The sequence below is a fragment of the Camelus dromedarius genome, unplaced genomic scaffold (genome assembly GCF_036321535.1).
Source record: "Camelus dromedarius isolate mCamDro1 unplaced genomic scaffold, mCamDro1.pat HAP1_SCAFFOLD_164, whole genome shotgun sequence".
NCBI classification, from domain to species: domain Eukaryota; kingdom Metazoa; phylum Chordata; class Mammalia; order Artiodactyla; family Camelidae; genus Camelus; species Camelus dromedarius.
The window spans coordinates 108,034-126,690 of NW_026989842.1; the positions used below are offsets into that span (position 1 = coordinate 108,034).

At 40.1% G+C, this 18,657-nt stretch overlaps 1 long non-coding RNA gene across 18 annotated transcripts in view; it reads left to right on the top strand.

Moving 5' to 3' along the window:
* Positions 1-18,657, top strand: part of LOC135320909 (uncharacterized) — a 131,023-nt gene that overhangs the window by 108,012 nt on the left and 4,354 nt on the right. Inside the window, exon 12 of one of the 18 annotated variants that reach the window (XR_010380259.1) lies at positions 17,777-18,641. The exons of 14 other annotated variants lie outside the window; for them this stretch is intronic. This is a non-coding gene — a long non-coding RNA (uncharacterized LOC135320909). 3 more of the 18 variants (XR_010380261.1, XR_010380265.1, XR_010380267.1) reach the window with 3 other exon arrangements.

Below are 18,657 nucleotides of genomic sequence, written 5' to 3' on the forward strand. Positions count from 1 at the left end.
TCAAAGGTAGGAGAAATTATCAAAGTAATTGGCATACAGGCCTGGTTCTGTGTCTTGGGTCTGCAGTCTTCTTCAGATGTTGACTTCTTCTCATCCTGACCTGGTAGATTCTTCTCCATTTGGGCATTGTTTTAAGGTGAGCAGTACTCTATAGGCCAGTGCACTGCAGGGGCTGTTTCTGATAGGAAATGAATCTGAAAGTCCATTTCCTTCAGCTTTGGTGTGTATGGTCTTGTTAAGAGTACCTGATAAAAGGTCCTTCCATTCAGGTTGGAGACAGTTCTTTAAGTCATGCCTGTACCAGTATGTATATTCCCCTGGCTTCTGGTCATGGGGCATTGGATCTTTACCAAGGATAGATTACTGAGCCTCAGAAACAAACCTAGAGTGTTCTTTTCATAATTCAATTAAACTTTACAGCAATGTGACATAACAGCAAGGAATGATCTGGGAAATGTCTAAGTAAATATAGACCTCAATCAACAAAACTAGAAATTAATATCCACTAAAATATAATCTTTTTTCTCTCTAAAGTTACCCTCAGTTTTCTCAAATATAGTCAAATCAAGATTAATTTATTTACAAGCTAAGTCTGATTATTTGATTATATAGGCTTTTTTTAAATTGGCTGTGTTGGAACTTTTAATAAGGACTCTCAGGGTAGAATGTTAATAAGGTTTTCTTAGGCCCAGAATGCCTCGTCAAGGGCTTGTCATGGATTTCTGCCTTACAGATTTAGGTAAATTCTTTTCTCTTTAAAATCCTTAAAATACTTTGAGATTGCTATATCTGTTAGGAGATGATCTTCCTCATTTGTCTGATAGAGCCACTGGGGACCTTAGAGTTTTTAGTCTCTTAAGGGATCAGATAGAGAGAAAAGATAACTGTTCCAAGTCTGCGTACATAAGTATAATTTATCAAATTTCTGTGAAACATAACTAGCTTGAGGAGAAGAGTTTCTTTATGTCTGGGAAACAGGTTAAAAGCCAGTAGTATTTCAGACAAAATCAAAAATTATAACCATATTCACCAGTTTACTCAGTCCCATGTAACTAATTCTTTTACTCAGAGTATCCATTAGACCTTTAAAATTACTTACCCAGTTTAGTTCAGTGCTATAATTTGAAATTCATTTGAAATCAATAAATCTCCTTGAAGAGAAAGCAATTTGCAAAATCATCAGAAGGAAACAATTAACTGTATATAAATGACAAGTGATTTAAAAGCATGGTTAAACAACGTTACACTATAATCGATAAAGAAAGCTGGTCACTATAACTAGAATTATGACTGGTAACATTTCAGATATACCAGAATTTTAGGGAATCCATATAATTTCTAGAATATCTATATTAATAATATTTTCTCATACAATATAACCTAGGAAGATCTATTATTCATTTGACAATACCATGTTATTTAACATGCCAAATGAAACTTACTACTTTAAAATCTCTCTTTGGGATGTTTCATGGGCCCTCTGTAGCATCCCAAACTTAACTGGAGATTAAAAGAACTTTAATTAGAAATTGATATTTGGGGAGCTTTTTAAAAGTTTTCAGAACACTTGGTCAGATAAACATATAGATCACTGTAAAGTAGTTCTTTTTCATTAACAAGAAAATACGTTAAAGGTAAAAGCAGAACAGGTCAGTTATGTGGTATAAGAAGCTTTACAATTTGTTATTGAAAGTGGATTAACATTTTTAGAAAATTTTGTCATCTTAACAGAGAGAAAACCAAATCTAGTCTTCTACCAGATTACTTCTAAGATTCATTTACTTTGCCCAAGTTGATTCTAAACTTAGACAATTCCGACAACGTACAAAACCCTTTCCTCAGGGTTCCTCTTCCACAAGCGTTCCACAGCTTACTATACTCACATTAGTGTGTCCTTTATTTTCTCTTCCATTCAGAAGTAACCAGCTTCAGAAGAAAGTCACTATTTTTTATTAACAAAATATAATTACATTCATATATCTTCCTTTACACATTTATCTTACTTTCCTAGGATACTGAGATTATACCCTTAATAATAGAGATTATTTCAGGGTAGCACCAACCATTTATTAATATTTCTAAACACCTTTACTTTCTCTGTAAGGGTAAGTTAAATGTTAAATAATTCGTATTACAATCTTATTTTATCTGAAAGTGTCATAGCTATTTAATAAACTCCTATCATTTAACTCAATTTAGCACAACTCTAGAATTTAAAGATACCAAACATTTAGAGAGTATCTTAACCATACATTTTAAAAATATATTTTAAAAATTTACCCAAAGCTCTCATCTCATTTGCATTTAATTTACTTAAAATTTTACTACACCACATTACTATTTTTTTCTTGACAATTCTGCAACAGATATAACAGGATCTTATTTGACTTTCATTAAAACTAGGTACAGTAAAGGTATTGTACTTAATATTGATGACTTTAAAGATGTCTATATTAATTAGAACATACTTAAACTAAACAATACCAAGTGTAATCTTAATATTGAATATTTTCCAGTTCACGTAACGCTGAAAGTCAATTTGGTCAGTTTTTATTTTAAAAATACTTAATTTGTAAGCTCTTATTTTTTTTACGTCAAATAAGCAGAGATCTTTGACTTTGATTTTTTTTTTCAGCTGTAGAAATATCTCACATCTATAATGTGTACGCAGGCTTATAAACAGACAAAAGCTAGAGATCTCATAGGTTCACTTTAAAACTTACTTATAAGATAGGTATAATAATAGTTGGAGTAAGCTGAATTTGCTTGCTCAAATCACTAAGGCTTACTATTTATGAAACCGACATTTAAGATTTCTTGACAAATGCTGAAGGACACGTCAGAGTTATGAGTTCTAAAATGCCAAAAATTTCTTGGCCTTAAGTATTATCTCGTTGAGCTAATTAGGCTCATTCTAGGTCACTGTTTGCTGTATTTATATTTCTGATCTGCAAGACAAAGACAGACGCTTCCAGTTCCCCAGAGAACTGCTCTGTCACGCAGATCCAATTGTATCTCCTTAATTGGCTTTTTTTTGTATCAGTGAGAAGAGCTGTAAACAAAGAATTCCATGTTTTAAAACTTTAAGATTTACTTTAGCATGTCTTCCAAAGCTTGCATAAGGTATTTAGTGAGGTCTCTTTTCCTTGGGTTATAAGTTAAACCCAGGGTAAACCTCTTACTTTATTGTCTATTAGCCACTGAATATTAGTTTTTAATTTTACGTTATATTGGAAGGCTCACGAAACTCTATTGGTTTCCTTTAGTTTGTTCAATTAATATTTTCTAAGGGACAGATATGTGCCCAGCCTTATAATACCAAGAAGGGGAAGCGTTTTTCCATTGAAATATATCTATCCCACAATATAATTAAGCAAATGTTTTATATAAAGCCCATTTAATATACCAATTTTACAAACTTTATCTCAATTTTATTAAATCTCGTACCTTTAATTTTTATATTTATTAGGTTTAATCAGTAATTCCTATTTCTAGAAGGAGTGTCAGAAGCTTTTTTTTTGTGTGTGTGCATTGTATCTAATTATATAGAAAAGTCCCTGGGATTCCCAAGTTTCAGCCAAAGAGCTTAGGCCCTTCTCAATTTTCAATTTGATTAATAGGTCTGTTGTCCCAATCATTGATCAAGTATTTCAGTCTATAAATATGTATTTTTTTAGCTCTATAAATACATATATTTTAAACTGTGCTAAAGCGGACTTGTTTGAACTTTAATGTTGGGGGGGAGTAGGTGATCTCTTTGGCCCTTTTTTTTTTACTTTACATAGTGTAGTATCAAAACCTTGTATCTAAATCCAAAAATGTCCATTTTATTTATCTCATTCAAAATAACCATATAAAAATATTTATCCATTTGGGATAAGCCCCTTATCTTTATCTTTTTTGACATTTTTACAATCCTTTTTCCAGTTATTCAGCCTAATTAACATTAATTATTCTAAGTATTTATTAGCATCCCTAAAACCATTGATCGGAAAGGAAAAACACAAATGTAGGTTTTCAAACCAGTTTTTTTTTTTTTAACTAATTTCTTAGGTTAACCATTAGATATATTTTTCTACCTTTAAACTTGATTTTAATAGGTACCAATAAAACGGCTGTTTATAATGAGAGCTCTTTCAACTTTCACCAATTTAAAAGTTTTCCCAAATTAAAGGATCCATCATATGGCCATCAATTTATATATATATATATAAAGTGATTTTAAACCAATAAGATGAAGAGGCTTTTCCACATGACAGTGGGGGTGTTGCTTAAATAAAATTCAAAATTTACTTTCCAAAAGCTAAAAGCCTTTGTGGTCCAGGCTGATGGAACAACGGTTAAGATGGCAAAATATCTGAAAATTGGTACAATCAAAGGATTTTTGAGAATCCCAATTTATTTGCGTGGCCACAATATGTACACAATACTTGTACCTTTTGTATGACAGAGTCCAAGGTGTCGTTTAAAAAAAAAGAAACACATATATACATACATACACACACATAAAACACCCAGAGAAAGATAAAACATTTACATTTCAAGGACACAGGAAGAGAAATCCAAGTTCCCCCTAAATGGGATTTTGTTCTTATAAGTTCAGAATTCCAAAAAATATTTTATCAGGCCTGGTTAGTTACTTTCAGGGTGAGTTATTTTTTCTAATTCCTAATGAATGTTGTGAGTTTTGTACGTATATAAACCTGGCTAGTGTATTAGTTGGAGGCTGGCAATCTGTCATTTCTTTTTCTTTTCTGTTCTGTGTTTTTTTTTTAAATTTTTTTTTGAAAGTTCTATTTCCCATTGTAAGGTCGGGTTCTCAGAATAAAATTGCTGGTAAGATTTCCCACAGGGACAACACTATGGCATGAAGTCTTTGCCTCTACCATTCCTGTAATTTTCTCCATCACCCAAGAAAGCTGTTACCAGCCAGGAGGAGGGTCCCATTTTTGGAGTTGAAAGGTTCCTCATAAGAGTTTTACTTCTATTCCGAAAAATTCAATGGAGGTAACCAAATCGAGGACAACATTAGACCAGCCTCTTACCTAACCACTTAGTCCTGAACCCAGTGTCTTACAACTGGGACCCACTCAGGACGTTTTCACTGGGTGAGTATTTTCCTGGTATGTTTCCACCAGCCCCACTTCAGACGTCTCCTCAAGGTGGGTGTTTCCTGTTATCTTTCAACCAGGCCCCACCCAGTATGTCTCCACTGGGTGGGTTATTCCCCCCCAGTATCTTTCAACTGGAGGGCCAGGTACCTGGATACACCACAAAATAAAACTCAGGATCATCAACCAATTTGGGAGATCCGAGAACCAGGAGAGACTCACCCAAATTCATCTGGATTCCCCAAGGAGGCAGATGGGCACAAAGTGCCAATGCTGGTACCAAGGCTCCGGTAACTCTGAGAGTTCAGCTGGAGAGAAGTCTGCTCTGGGTCCCTTCCTGGTGTCCAAAACTTTTGACTGAAATACATGTGCAGCCTAAAAGTTAAGAGTTATGTTTTATTTGGCGGGAGGACTCGAGCCGGGATGACAGACTCTCAGATCGCTCGGAGGGACTGTTCCCAAGTGGTTGAGGAGGAGCTAGGATATATAGGAGCTTTACAACAAAGACAAGGTTGTTGGAACAATAAAAGATTGCTTGTTATCTAAAGAAAGCCAGGTATCTCAAGTGCAAGAATTTAGTGCTTTTCCATGTATGGGAGGAAGCAAACATTTTGACTCACTGAATTCATTCTTTAGACAAGCACCTAGCTATCTAGGGCAAGTATCCTGTCCTTTCTTATTCTGAGTCTGCTCAGAGGGCACCGTTGTGAGTGGCTGTAGTGGCTGGGCTGCAGGCCTGTCTTCACTGGGGTGTGTTGGCAGCCACTGATGATTTGGTTTCAGCATTCTTTGTTTACTTACATGGTTGCAGTATTTTCATTCACACTGTAGTATTTTCGGTCACAGAATGATTATGGATAATCTGCAAACTTGGAAAGCAACCGAGATGGAATTACTTCAGGTACCTTCTAATTTAATAAGCCGTGTGCAAACATAAACATGGAGGAAGCATACAAAAGGATTTCGTGGTGTAGGGAAGGTGTTCTGCACATTACAGGAGAAGGCAGAATTCCTTTTCTTTGTGGGCAGGGACGTAAGCCCACCTTTCTTTTCTGTAGTGGTTCCTGAGAACAGTATATGGTAATTAATGAACATTGAGAAACTGTGGCAAACATTGCATTCAAGAGCTGGCCGGCTGCAAACTTGTGTATTGGACAGGTGGATTTCATAGGCAAGTGGTCAGGTGGATGGGAGAGAGATGGATCCCAGGCCTGGGCCCAGATTCAGGTTTAAATCGCCATTTCCTCACCATGGGGCCTTGGACTAGAATGTAACCTCTCCTAACCTGTTGGTGAATCTGTGAAATGGGCATGATAATATTGGTTTCTACCTGGGATTGTTGTAAGTTGTAAAGAGTATTATAGCACACATGAAGCACTTAACACACTGGCACTTAGCAGTGTTCACTGTGTGTGGACGTCCCGCTTCGCGTGTGTCAGAGTCGTAAAGGCAGCATTTGTCTGTTGAGGATGCACTGGTAGCCCCTTGAATAGGTTGTGAATTTGGTTATTTCCTTTTGGTAAATCTGTGTGCCATGGGCAGTTATTTTCATGGACAGATGAGGAATCTCAGGGTAAAGAAGACTGTGTAATTTGCCCAAAGTCAGACCATAATTTTGGGTGCAGGGGCCTCAGTTCAGCATAGGCCCCTGGGCCTTCTGCCCTCTCCTTTCAGCACCTGAGCCAGATGTGTGCTCGGCTGTCTCCCAGCCCAGAATATCCAGCAGGGAGGAAGACATACCTGGCCCTATGCTGCTTGAGCAAAACTCCGGGGTGGAGGCAGTTACAAAATGGATAAACATAAAAACAGATGACTGCAAACTGTGATCAGCTCTGAGAAGGAAAGGAACAGACCTCGCCGTGCAGCGCTGGGAGCTTACCCGTCGGGGCTGCTCTGGGGGCGTTCATCTCAGCTAAACAAGCTCTGCTGCTGCACAAAGGCAGGAAGGCAGGGCACGTGTGACCAGGTAGACTGGGCCTCGTTAGTCATACTCATTCCCCATTAAGCGGCAGCTGTCATGGGCACTTACCTAGTAAACAGATGTTGGCCATAATCATCACGCACTTTGCTTGGTAGTTTTATTGGCCCCAACTTTGAGATGAGGTCATTGAAGCTGGGGAGTTTGCTGCATGCCCGTGATTACCGTGAAAATACCCCCACTGGTCTTTCAACCTAGACTGGCGTGGCTGTCATGCCCCAGCCCTGTGAATGGCATCGTGTAGCTTCTCCCAAGTGGCCCAAATGACTGATATTGATTTTCTTAATTCGTAGGAAATGGTATGTGACAGTAGGAGAAAAAGGTAGTAAGAAATTGTTTGGAAAACTAGAAAAAAATTCAATTCTTCCCCAGCTGGGGGAGCGTAAGCTCTGTCACACACTCCACTCACTGCCTGTCACCTCCTCCCTGCCGATTCCGTGTTCAGAAGCCACTCTGAGCCTTTGAAGAACATTTTGCCTCATGACACTGTTGACTAGGACCTGCGACCTCTCTGTCCCTGGTTAACAGTCTATTCAAAGCCATTTAAATTTTATGCAGGCTCCTCCGCTCAGATGTAAGAATAGCCTCTTTAAAGTTCTTGATGCAGCGCCTTAATGTTGATCTTGTGAAGGAAACCTAGTCAAAACCTGGGATGTATGCACATAGTGACCGTAAACTCAGCACTTTGTGAAGTTCAGAATCAGATGGGTGGGAGACTCAGGAAAGGCTTTTTAAGGTAGAAAGGGGAAAGTGAAAGGACGCAGGCTGTGTAAGACTGAAACATCTCGGTCCCAGCCAGCAAGGCACCTGCGTTCAGGATGGTGGGTGGAGAGTGCAGAGTTGTCACAAAGAAAGAAGTGGTGGGATGGGAGGGAGGACAGTTAGGTACTTTACTGGGGAGGGAAATAGTGGGCTGAACATTTCCTGGTTGAACAAGAGGACTGTGACATGATGTGCTTGTATTTTGGAGAGAAGGGTTTTGTGGGGACAGGCCTAGGGAGAACGCTCTGTGGCTGGGGAGTCAGCACAACAAAGAAACATAGAGAACCGGGCAGACCCCAGGGCCCCTGCTGGGGGAGAGGCTGCCCACCAATTCGAGCCCTTGGGGCTGCTTCTGTCCCTTAGCCGGGGCCTTAGAGCTCCCTTCACAACCCAGTCCTGTTGATACTAGAAAAAATAAGTGGGGCATGAGAAGGGCTGTGTCCCAGGCTTTGGTTGAGCCCCTTGGGTGTGCCCTGCCAGATGTGGGTACTTGGCTTCATGCAGGAAAGTATTCAAGGGCAAGCCACTGTTGAGTAAAGGTAGATTTATTCAGAGAGATTTGTTGAAAGGCAAGAGATATTCCACGATGTGTGGGGGTTTGATGCTCAGATTAAAAGTAGGTACACACTCCACAGAGTGTGGGCCTTCTCTGAAACGGGAGAGAGAGGTGTGACCCCTAGGCAGTGCTGTGTTGCTTGTATTCATGGGCTTGGTGGTTTCATATGCTAATAAGTAGAAGGACCAGCCTAAGGGCAAGGGGCTGGAATTCACAGGGAGTTGGCCATTTCCCACCCTTTGACCATTTTTGTCTAGCCTTGGGACTGCCATGGTGCCTGGGGGCTTGTTATTCACCATGTTACTATTACAACGGGTGTGTAATGAAGCTCAAGATCTGCTAGAACTTAAATCTCTTCATCCTGAGCCTCAAGGCCTATTGGGGGTTGAATCCTTCACCATTTTGATGTTAATTGCTTTGGCCTTCCTTGAATGGCTGTGCTCTGCCCCCTTCCATCCTGTCTCACTGTGATGACACAGAGAGAACAAAGGCCCGGCCCTGGCTGTGCTCTTGCATTTAACAGGGGGAGGGGTGGGGTAGGCTGAGGATGACTCTGGGTGGTGTGAAAGATGTTTCAGATTTTCCCACGTGGGACATGGGGACCTGCCAGCTGCACCGCAGATTTATCTCACGGGCATTATCGCTTGTGTCACTCATTTGTTTCTATTTTTCTTTTTTTTTTTTAAGTATTTAATCTAAATTTAATATCAGGGTTTTTTAGGAAACAAATTTCTCTTTTTATTTTCTTTGGGGCTCTTTTTGGGGGGGTAGGTAATTAGGTGTATTTATCTGTTAGTGGAGGCCCTGGGGCTTGAACCCAGACCCCGCGTATGCTATACACACGCTCTAACACTGAGCTTTACCACCCGCCCCTTCATCTTTTTCTTTTTGCTTTAGCTGCCAAAAATCTTACAGCTGAATTTCTAGTCGGCCTTTAACACTTGCCCTGACTCCAGGGAATCCATTTTTATGACTTTACCTCCCCCTGGTTTCATTTAAGTATTGAATCTCCAATTTCTCTTCACTCTCAGTTTTGCCTTTTTGTTGTTATGGTTGTTAAGCTGTGTTTAAAAAATTGTTTAAATTCTCTTTTAGCAGGAGGCTGAAAGTAAATAAATATGTAAATAAACATCACACTTAAATGCTTTTATACATTCTAAGCTGTTTAGTAGTTACTTAAAAACTGGACTGATATTAAAGTTATAATATTTTTACATTATTTTTTAATTTTTTCAAAAGGTATAGCTGATTTACAATATATGTTTCAGGTGTACAATAGTTGCTCCATTTATAGTTATTGTAAAACATTGACTGTATTGCCTATGTTGTAAGATACATCCCTCTAGCGTGTTTATGTTACATGTAGCAGCTTGTATAAGAAAGTTGGGTAACACAGAGTCTGGGGCATTGCTGTGTCTGACTCAGGTTCCAGGTCACCCTGCCTGTCAGACCCCAGGCCCTCACAACTGTCTGCAGGGCAGCGAGTGGAGGCAGCTCTCATCAGCGCTGGTACCAACCTCTGAGTGGCAGTGACAGCAGTGACTGTCTGTGGACGTGCAAAGTGTTGTTCCAGGAGATTTACATGCATTTCTTCATTTATTATTTAAAGCCCTCCTGTGAGGGATCGTTTTAGGTTTTTAATGAATAATACACTTTATTTTTAATTTAATAGACTTCAAACTTCTGGAAAATTTACAGGAGTAGTACAATGAACACTTAGATACACTTCACCTAAAAGGGCAGTATTTGTCCTTTTGTGTCTGGCTTACTTCAGCATACTTTTTTAAGGTTCATCCATGTTGTAGCCTGAAACAGTAATTTATTCTTTTGGTTTAATAATATCTTTTTTCTTTTTCTTTTTTTTGTTTTTGGTCTATTTAAAAATAGTTTCATTGAAGTCTAGTCAGTTTAAAATGTTGCATCAGTTTCTTGTTTACAGCACAACACTTCAGTTATATAGGAATATACATGTATTCATTTTCATATTCTTTTTCAACATAAGTTACTATAAGATATTAAACATATTTCCCTGTACTATACAGTATAAACTTGCTGTTTATTCTATACATAATCAGTATCTGCAAACCTTGAACTCACAAGTTATCCCTTCCCACACCGTCTCCCCTCTGGTAACCATAGTTTGGTTTCTATGTCTCTGGGTCTGTTTCTGCTCTGTAGATAAGTTTCTCTTTCTTTTTTTTTTTAAGATTCCACATATGAGCGATCTCATATGGTATTTTTCTTTCTCTTTCTGGCTTACTTCTCTTAGAATGACATTCTCCAGGTCCATTCATGTTACTGCAAATGGCATTATTTTATTATTTTTTTATGCCTACGTAGTAGTCTATGGTATAAATATACTGCAACCTCTTTATCCAGTCATCTGTCAGTGGACATTTAGGTTGTTTCCATGTCTTGGCTATTGTAAATAGTGCTGCTGTGAATATTTGGGGGAAGGTGTCTTTTTGAATTAGGGTTACTTCTGGATATATGCCCAGGAGTGGGATTGCTGGGTCATAGGGGAAGTAAATTTTTTGTCTTTTGGTGAATCTCCATACAGTTTTCCACAATGGCTCCACCAAACTTCATTCCTAGCACAGTGTAGGAGGGTTCCATTTTCTCCACAGCCTCTCCAGCATTTATTGTTTGTGAACTTCTGAATGATGGCTATTCTGACTGGTGTGAGGTGATACTTGATTGTAGTTTTGATTTGCATTTCTCTGATAATGATATTGAACATTTTTTCATGTGCCTATTGGCCATTTGTATGTTTTCATTGGAGAAAAGTTTCTTTAGCACTTCTGCCCATTTTTGGATTGAATTGTTTATTTTTCTTTCTTATGAAGTGTAAAAGCTGTTTATATATTCTGGGAATTAAACCCTTGACATTCTCATTGAATGTAAATATTTTCTCCCATTCCATAGGCTGTCTTTTTGTTTTGCTTACTGTTTCCTTTGCTGTGAAAAAGCTTGAAAGTTTAATTAGACCCCACTTGTATATTTTTGCTTGTATTTCTATTGCTTGAGTAGACTGCTCTAGGAGAACATTGCTGAGATGCATGTCAGATGTTTTCCCTACGTTTTCTTCTAAGAGGTTTGTAGTGTCTTGTCTACATGTTTAAGTCTTTAAGCCATTTTGAATTTATTTTTGTGTGTGCTGTGAGGGAGTAGTCTAACTTCATTGATTTACATGCAGCTGTCCAGTTTTCCCTACACCATTTTCTGAAGAGGCTGTCTTTACTCCATTGTATGTTCTCACCTCCTTTGTCAAAGATTCAATGACCAAAAGTTTTTGGGACTATTCTTGATAATTTTTTTACCCATTCATTGATGGATGGACATTGTTTGTAACTTTTGGCTACTCTGAATGATACTGCTATGAATATTGATGTGCAAATTTTTGTGAGAATATGTTTTCATTCTGTTGGCTGTACAGTTGGCCCTCCATATCTGTAGTTTCCACTTCATGGATCCAGATGGCTGGTTGTAAAGGGACTCGAACATCCTTGGATTATGGAATCCAGGGTGGTGGGTTCCTGAAACCAATCCCCCGAGGATACTGAGGGATGACCCTATATGTAGGAGTAGAATTGCTGAGCCATATGATAACACTAAACTTTTGAGGAAACACCAGACTTTTCCAAAGAAGCTGCACCATTGCCCATTTCCAATGGCTGCATATTGAGGGTTCCCATTCCTCTGCCTCCTGACCGACAATTGTTATTGTCAGTGTTTTGATTATAACCATCCTAGTGGGTGTAAAATGAGATCTCATTTTGATTTTGATTTGACTAGTGATGCTGAGCATCTTTTCATATGCTTATTGGCCATTTGTGTATCTATTTAATTCCTTGGTAAATTTAAAAATTGGGTCGATTTTCTTTGTATTGGTCAGTTGTAAACATTTTTTTTATATCCTGGATACTAGTCTCTTATTAGATATATGCTTTGCAAATTTTTTCTACTATTCTGCAGATTGTCATTCCACTTGACTTTTTTTAAATATTAAGACAATTCCTTTATAGGGGAGGTAATTAGATTTATTCATTTATTTTATTTATTTATTTATTTTTTGCCAAGCATGCACTCTATCACTTGAGCTACCCACTTCCCCTTTCATTTCATTTTCTTGATGATGTCTTTTGTAACAAGTGGTTTTAATTTTGATGAAGTCCAGTTTATCTGGTTTTTTTTTTTTATCACTTCTGCTCTTGGTATTGTATCTAGGAAACCATAACCTATCCTAGGACCACAAAGATTTATACTATGTCTTCTTTTAGAAAGTTTATAGGTTTAGATTTTACGTTTCTGTCTGTGATCCATTTTCAATTAATTTTTATTTGTTATATACAATAGGGGGTTTCAGATTCTAAATTCATTCTTTTGCCTGCAGATACCCAGCCTTCCCTGCACCATTCGTTGAATAGACTATTCTTTCAATGCAGTGTTGTTGGCACACTTGTTGAAAACTGATTGTAAATATAAGTTTCCCCCCTGGAATTTTTACTGTGTCTCATAGATTTATGTACCCAAACTTATGACAGTACCATAATGACTTCAGTACTATAGATTTGTAGTAACATTTAAAGTGAGTCCTCCCACTTTGCTCTGCTTCTTCAAGATAGCTTTGGCTGTCCTGGGCCCCTTGCACTTCCATATGAATTTTGGGATCAGTTTTTCAATTTTTGCAAAGAAGTCAGCTGGAAATTTGATAGCGATTCCACTGAATTTGTAGATCACTTTGGGGAGTCTTAACATTTTTAACAATATTGTCTACTATTCCATGAACATGGGATGTCTTCCGTATATGTAGATCTTCTAAAATTTTTTCAGTGATACTTCAAATTGTTCAATGTACAAATCTTGTAAATTTTTGTTAAATGTATCTCCCATTTTATTTTTAATGCTGTTGTAAATGGAAAGGCTGAGCTTCTTAAGGGTGGGACTATATATCAATTTGTTTATTTCTAGGATTCCTACACATCAAATACACTAGGTTTATATTTGCTTCAAAAATCTATCCACAACTCTTCCCTCCCCTGTGTTTTAAAAAACCAAGACCCAGGTTAAACTACCTGAACACCTATGTGGAAGTGAGAAATGAGACCCTTGGGTGGGGCTTTGTGCAGATGATACTGAGAACTTATTTAGGATGGCTTCATCTTAATTTCTTTTAAACAATCCTTTCAGTGTATATAGTCAGATACATTAAGAACATGCCCTTTTGATGTACAGAGGAGCTAAGACTATCATTTTCAAATAATTTCTAGTGAGAATGTTGTACTTGAAACCTAATTTGTATCTATCTTTGAAGATTTATGTTTCAGGAGCTTTGACTAAAGAACACCTGTCTTTATTCAATAACGACAACTAAATGCTCAAACAACATGTAAGAGTTTGAGCTGTAACTGGAGGCAGCGCTTACCTCTCCCAATACACTTGTGCTGATCTGCTCAAAAGGGTTCGTCCAACTGTTTGTCAGTAGTCTGTTGGACAAAGCCATAAATCATTGATTTAAGGTTGCTGGAATGCAACATATTCTTATTAATACTAAGTAAGCCCATATTGAGTGCTTACTGTATGTTGGGAATTGTCCCTCAGACTCACATGAGTTTTATTTCTCTGAAAACCTTACATATTTCCTTGTTATTCCCACTTTACAGATAAGGAGACTGAGGATTAAGTCTTCTCTCTTTTTGGGGGAGCTCATTATCAATGACTGGAAGTTGTAAGGAAAAAGATATTGATTCATCCTGAGAAAATATTTTTCTGAGAGTCAGCATTTTAGAGGGTGACCACTGAAGAGGGTGATCATTGTTAGAGTGAGACGAGCCCCGTGTTGTACGGAGTCAGCATCCCAGTCCTGGACACGGCACTGTGCTGCTTGGTGGGTGAGGCGGCGTGGCCGCGCAGGGAACGAGGATGCCGGGCCGTTGGGCTGTGCTCAGGCCTGGTGAGGCTTTCTCTGAAGAGCAGTGGACCATCATTGACAGATTTTAATTAGGGGAGTGGGGTGCTCTCGTAGATCACTTTTGTGTTTGTAGAATGCTTGCAAACATTCAGTAGGCTCGGCAGAAAGTGATGTGACGAATCAGAGTAGGGTGGCTGCGAGGTGTAGCAGTGTTCAATTTTCAAGTGGTTTTCAGTCCCATGTTTGTGGCTCAGTAGACGTGTCACTTTGGATGACGCACTCAAGGAAGTGAAACAATTTATTTAATCAATTGAAGCAGTGATGTACCCAATTCCCAGGACTGTTGTGGAGATCCAGTGAGATAACATTCGCACAGTGTGCAGCGTGGTCCCCAGCCAAAAGTCAGTGCTGAGGGAGTGCCTGTGAATACCTGGTAGGTCAGGTGTCGGTGGTGGGTCTCGGTGACTGAGGAAATCTGAGCCCTGAAGGAGGGGTCCAGTCACATCTGTGAGTGATGGGCCTGAGCTGGGAGGGGCAGAGAGACCTTCCCTCCCAACCAGGGGCCCTGGGCAGGACGGCTATGGGAGGAGCACCGTGAAGTCAGCTCTTTTCAGGTGGAGTTGGAGTTGCTCTTGAGACATCTAAGTGCAGTGTCACGAGCTCACAGAGGAGGTCTGGGCCCGGGCTGTGCATTTTCCTATAATCTCAATCCCTGAGGACGCCGAGGTATTGATCGCTGAACGTGAAGTATTCTTTACAGGACAAGTGAATAGTAGTATCATCTCTGTCATCAAAGCTCACGTCTCTTTATTCATAACCCACTTTGTTAATTGGATACTTACAGGGCGGTTCTTCACCGCCCTCCCCTAGGCTCAGGCTCCACAGTAAAGAGCTGGTGAGCCTCCCTCTTTTCCAGAAATAGACACATTTAGCTGGTAGCCTTCTATACCTCGCCAGAATTAGAATTTTAATTTGTTGTTTTAATTCTATTATCTGTTGGTCATCTCCTGACAGGAGAGACGTTTTACCTCATGGTCATGTTTCAATTAGCTGTTACTGAGAATTGCTGATCTGATCCATAGTGTATGTATTATATTAACTTTGTAGAGTACTTATCATTTTTCTTTCTTTGCCCTTAAATTTTGTTTGCCCCTTCAAGTTTCTATCCTATTTCGGGCCTTATTTTTTTTAATTAAAAAATGTGTGTTAGTAGTTAAGAAAACAAAAGCAAAGAAACAATGCACATGATACCTAAGTTTAGAAACTATCTATTGTGTTTTCTGTCTCGGCAATGGAGTGTTCTAGAAACTCGTGAAAACGTTCATTACACAAGTTCCTTAAAATGCTGATTAAGAAATAAATCCTTCCTTCCTCATCTTTCAAGCTGCACAGCTAATTTTCAAGAAAGTGAGGGGAAATCCTCAGAATCCAAGTCATATCAGAAAGCAGGGATTCTGGGAGATACGTGAGACTTAGAATCCCTGGGGTGCCGGTTGGCTCCTGAACTGAGTGTTAGTTGCCCTGGCAGGAGGGCGGGAGGTGAGCCCCGGGCCTCTCACACTGGGAATTGGATGGCTCATCCTATGTAAGGCCAAGCACATCCTGAGAATCCTGTTTAATAAAGGGTGAATTAGAAAGAAAGAAAAATATCATTCCTCAAGGCAAGAAATTAAGGAAAGTCAATTTTTGGGGATGCAGGGAAAAATAACAAATCCAAAGTAAGGATTTAGTTTAAAGCTGTTCTGGCATGAGAGTGACCACAATCTCCTGGCAGAAAATCACAGCTCCTCCCGGAATGAGAAGTTGTGTTTTGAATGAAACAGTGAACAGCCATTCCTAAAAAGGCCTCCTGAGTCTTCTGGATCAAGATACTAGACCCAAACAGCTCTCTTCCAAGGTCTCATTTAAATAACCAGAAAGGTTTTAAAGGAAAGAAGCCATAATCATAGTTCTATTTATTGACATTAGTATATGCTAGGAATTCAGAGGTGACTATGGAGTTGTCTCCTCTTTTATGGACCTTACTTTCTGTTTGACATAGTTGGGGAGCTGGGTGGAGGGAGGTTTTAGTCTGTTGCAATTAGCTAGGAAAGGAAATTAAGAAAGCAGTGAAGGGTGGGTGAACTTTTTAGCTGAGGACAGTCCTGTTCATTTGGCTTTTAATTGCAGGCTCGATGAGTTTTCACTGGAGGGAATTGATCTTACAGAAAATGGACTTAACTCAGGCCTCTTCAGAATGGACAAATGAACCTGGAGAAAGACAGTCAAATCTGTGCAGACATTGAAGTTCACGTGAACGTGCTGTATCCCTGAGCCAAAGATAGGACAAGTAGGCAGCACTTCTTGAGGACAGAGGGGTGGTTTTTAAGGTTCTCCAAGAATGAATCCCAGGGAACCGGGATGGCCAGTTGTCAAACTGTGACTTTGCTTTTTGGACGGTGTGCCCACCAAAGGTATTTTCCGTTTATTAGTTTTCATTTCTTTTAAATACATCTCAGGTGATGAGGACGTGGGCACAAGCATTGGACGCCATGTCGAGGAGACTTTGGATACCTGCCTAGAAGCGCGGGCACAGCTGCGGCTGCGTCATACATCTTGCCGCCCACCCCGTTGCCCGGCTCCGTGATCACGGCAGGGTGGTTCCTTGATGACCTGTCCATCTCCTTTGTGACATTGTAACCCACCAAAAAACCGGAGCGTATTAGCTTGGCTTTGTTCTTTTCCATCCTTCTCTTTGAATGGACTGATAGTGGACCCAGTTATGTTAGCAGATGTTTTACAAGTAGGGCTCTCAGTACAAACCTTGTAATCCCCGCTGTGTGATCTAGAGAAGAAAGTTACATTCTTTCCAAATTGTTTTGATGCACTTATGTGGGAAAATGGTGTACGTTTGAATATGTATTTCCTCTCTGAATCATCATGGCTAGAGATGAATGTGGGCAGACATGGAATGTGTTTTCTGTATTTGAACTGTATGGTCCCCTAAATTCTCCCCAGCTTTTTAAAGTCATCACTGGAGTGTTACCTCCAGAGTGTCCCAAAGCATCCACCACTGCCTGTTCTTCAGACACTGTGAGTTTCCAAGTTGGAGAAGGCTGCTAGCTGGTGAGGCATTCTCTGGCACATCTCTGGCTGGCTGATGTGGGCTTAGCACCCAAGACTTGGCAGACAGTAACTAACCACGATCACTTCCATTTCTGGGACACTCATGAAGGATTTTATACGTATGCTAGTGGCATACTTTATTTCAATTAGTTTTCCCAACAATCATAATTAGATTTTTTCACCTCTATTAATAAGTAAACTGTCAAAGCGAGTGACGTGCAGACTTTGGACTGGAACACGGGTCTTTCTGATCCCAGTCTCTGTTCCCTCCCCGACCTATCCTTCCAGATGGCCAGGAGACTCTTCCTCAGTCTTGAGTTTCCTGCTGATACTACCACTCTCTTTGTTTCTAGGAGAGGAAAAGAAGTCTAAACTTACTTTCCAGTTGAAAATGGAATGGAGAGTTAACGTTGGAAGCCGGGAGAGTCTGTCCTGTGATGAAGCGGCCTCCTAGCCACTTCCACTGGGACGTCACGTCACTGTCTGGGCCCCTTGCTCAGCCTGTGCACAGGTGACAGCGCAGATGTGCCGAGCAGTCCTCCCGGACAGGGCAGTGGGTTGGAAAGGAGTTTGGGGATTTGGTTTCATTTCATAGGTTTCTGAGGGCCTTGGCCTGGCACTTCGAGTGGGACCATTCCCTGTCCCACATACTCGTGCTCTGGGCCCGTGCAGGCCTGATGTGGCCTCAGCCTGAGGCTCAGGGCCCGTGGTGAAGTGGAGAATTTTAGTCCAGGGTCTGTGGAGGCTCTGACAATTCTGGGTCGTGGGACATTGTCCAGGATGATAATAATTCTTCCCCGAGTTTCAGATTTCCTTGCCTGTGAGACGGGGTAGTAATAGTTTCTGAGATGATTGTAATGATTCAGTAAGGGGCGCAGCGTGTGCTGGCAGGTAGCTGGTGCTTAAGGAGCAGAAGTCGCAGTCACTCTGTCAGCCTCTCACTGTGTGCTCTGTGCTTTGAGAAGATGTGTATTTGGTGAAAGTCCTGCCCAAATACTAGGGTCTAGATGAAACGTTGTTCCTTTACTTTCCCTTTCTTTTGCTCCTTCCTTTCTCTGCGTCTCATGTGTAGGGAGCAGATTCCTCTGTTTCAGGGAATACAGGCCTTTCTAGGAAAAGGACAGGATGAACGTGGATAGGTGGGGCCGGAGGGGGTCTGGAGCATCTGCACAGCGCTGCTTCCCTGCATTTCTGCATCCGGTCCCATCAGTGCACGAAGTCAGCCTTCCTCTTC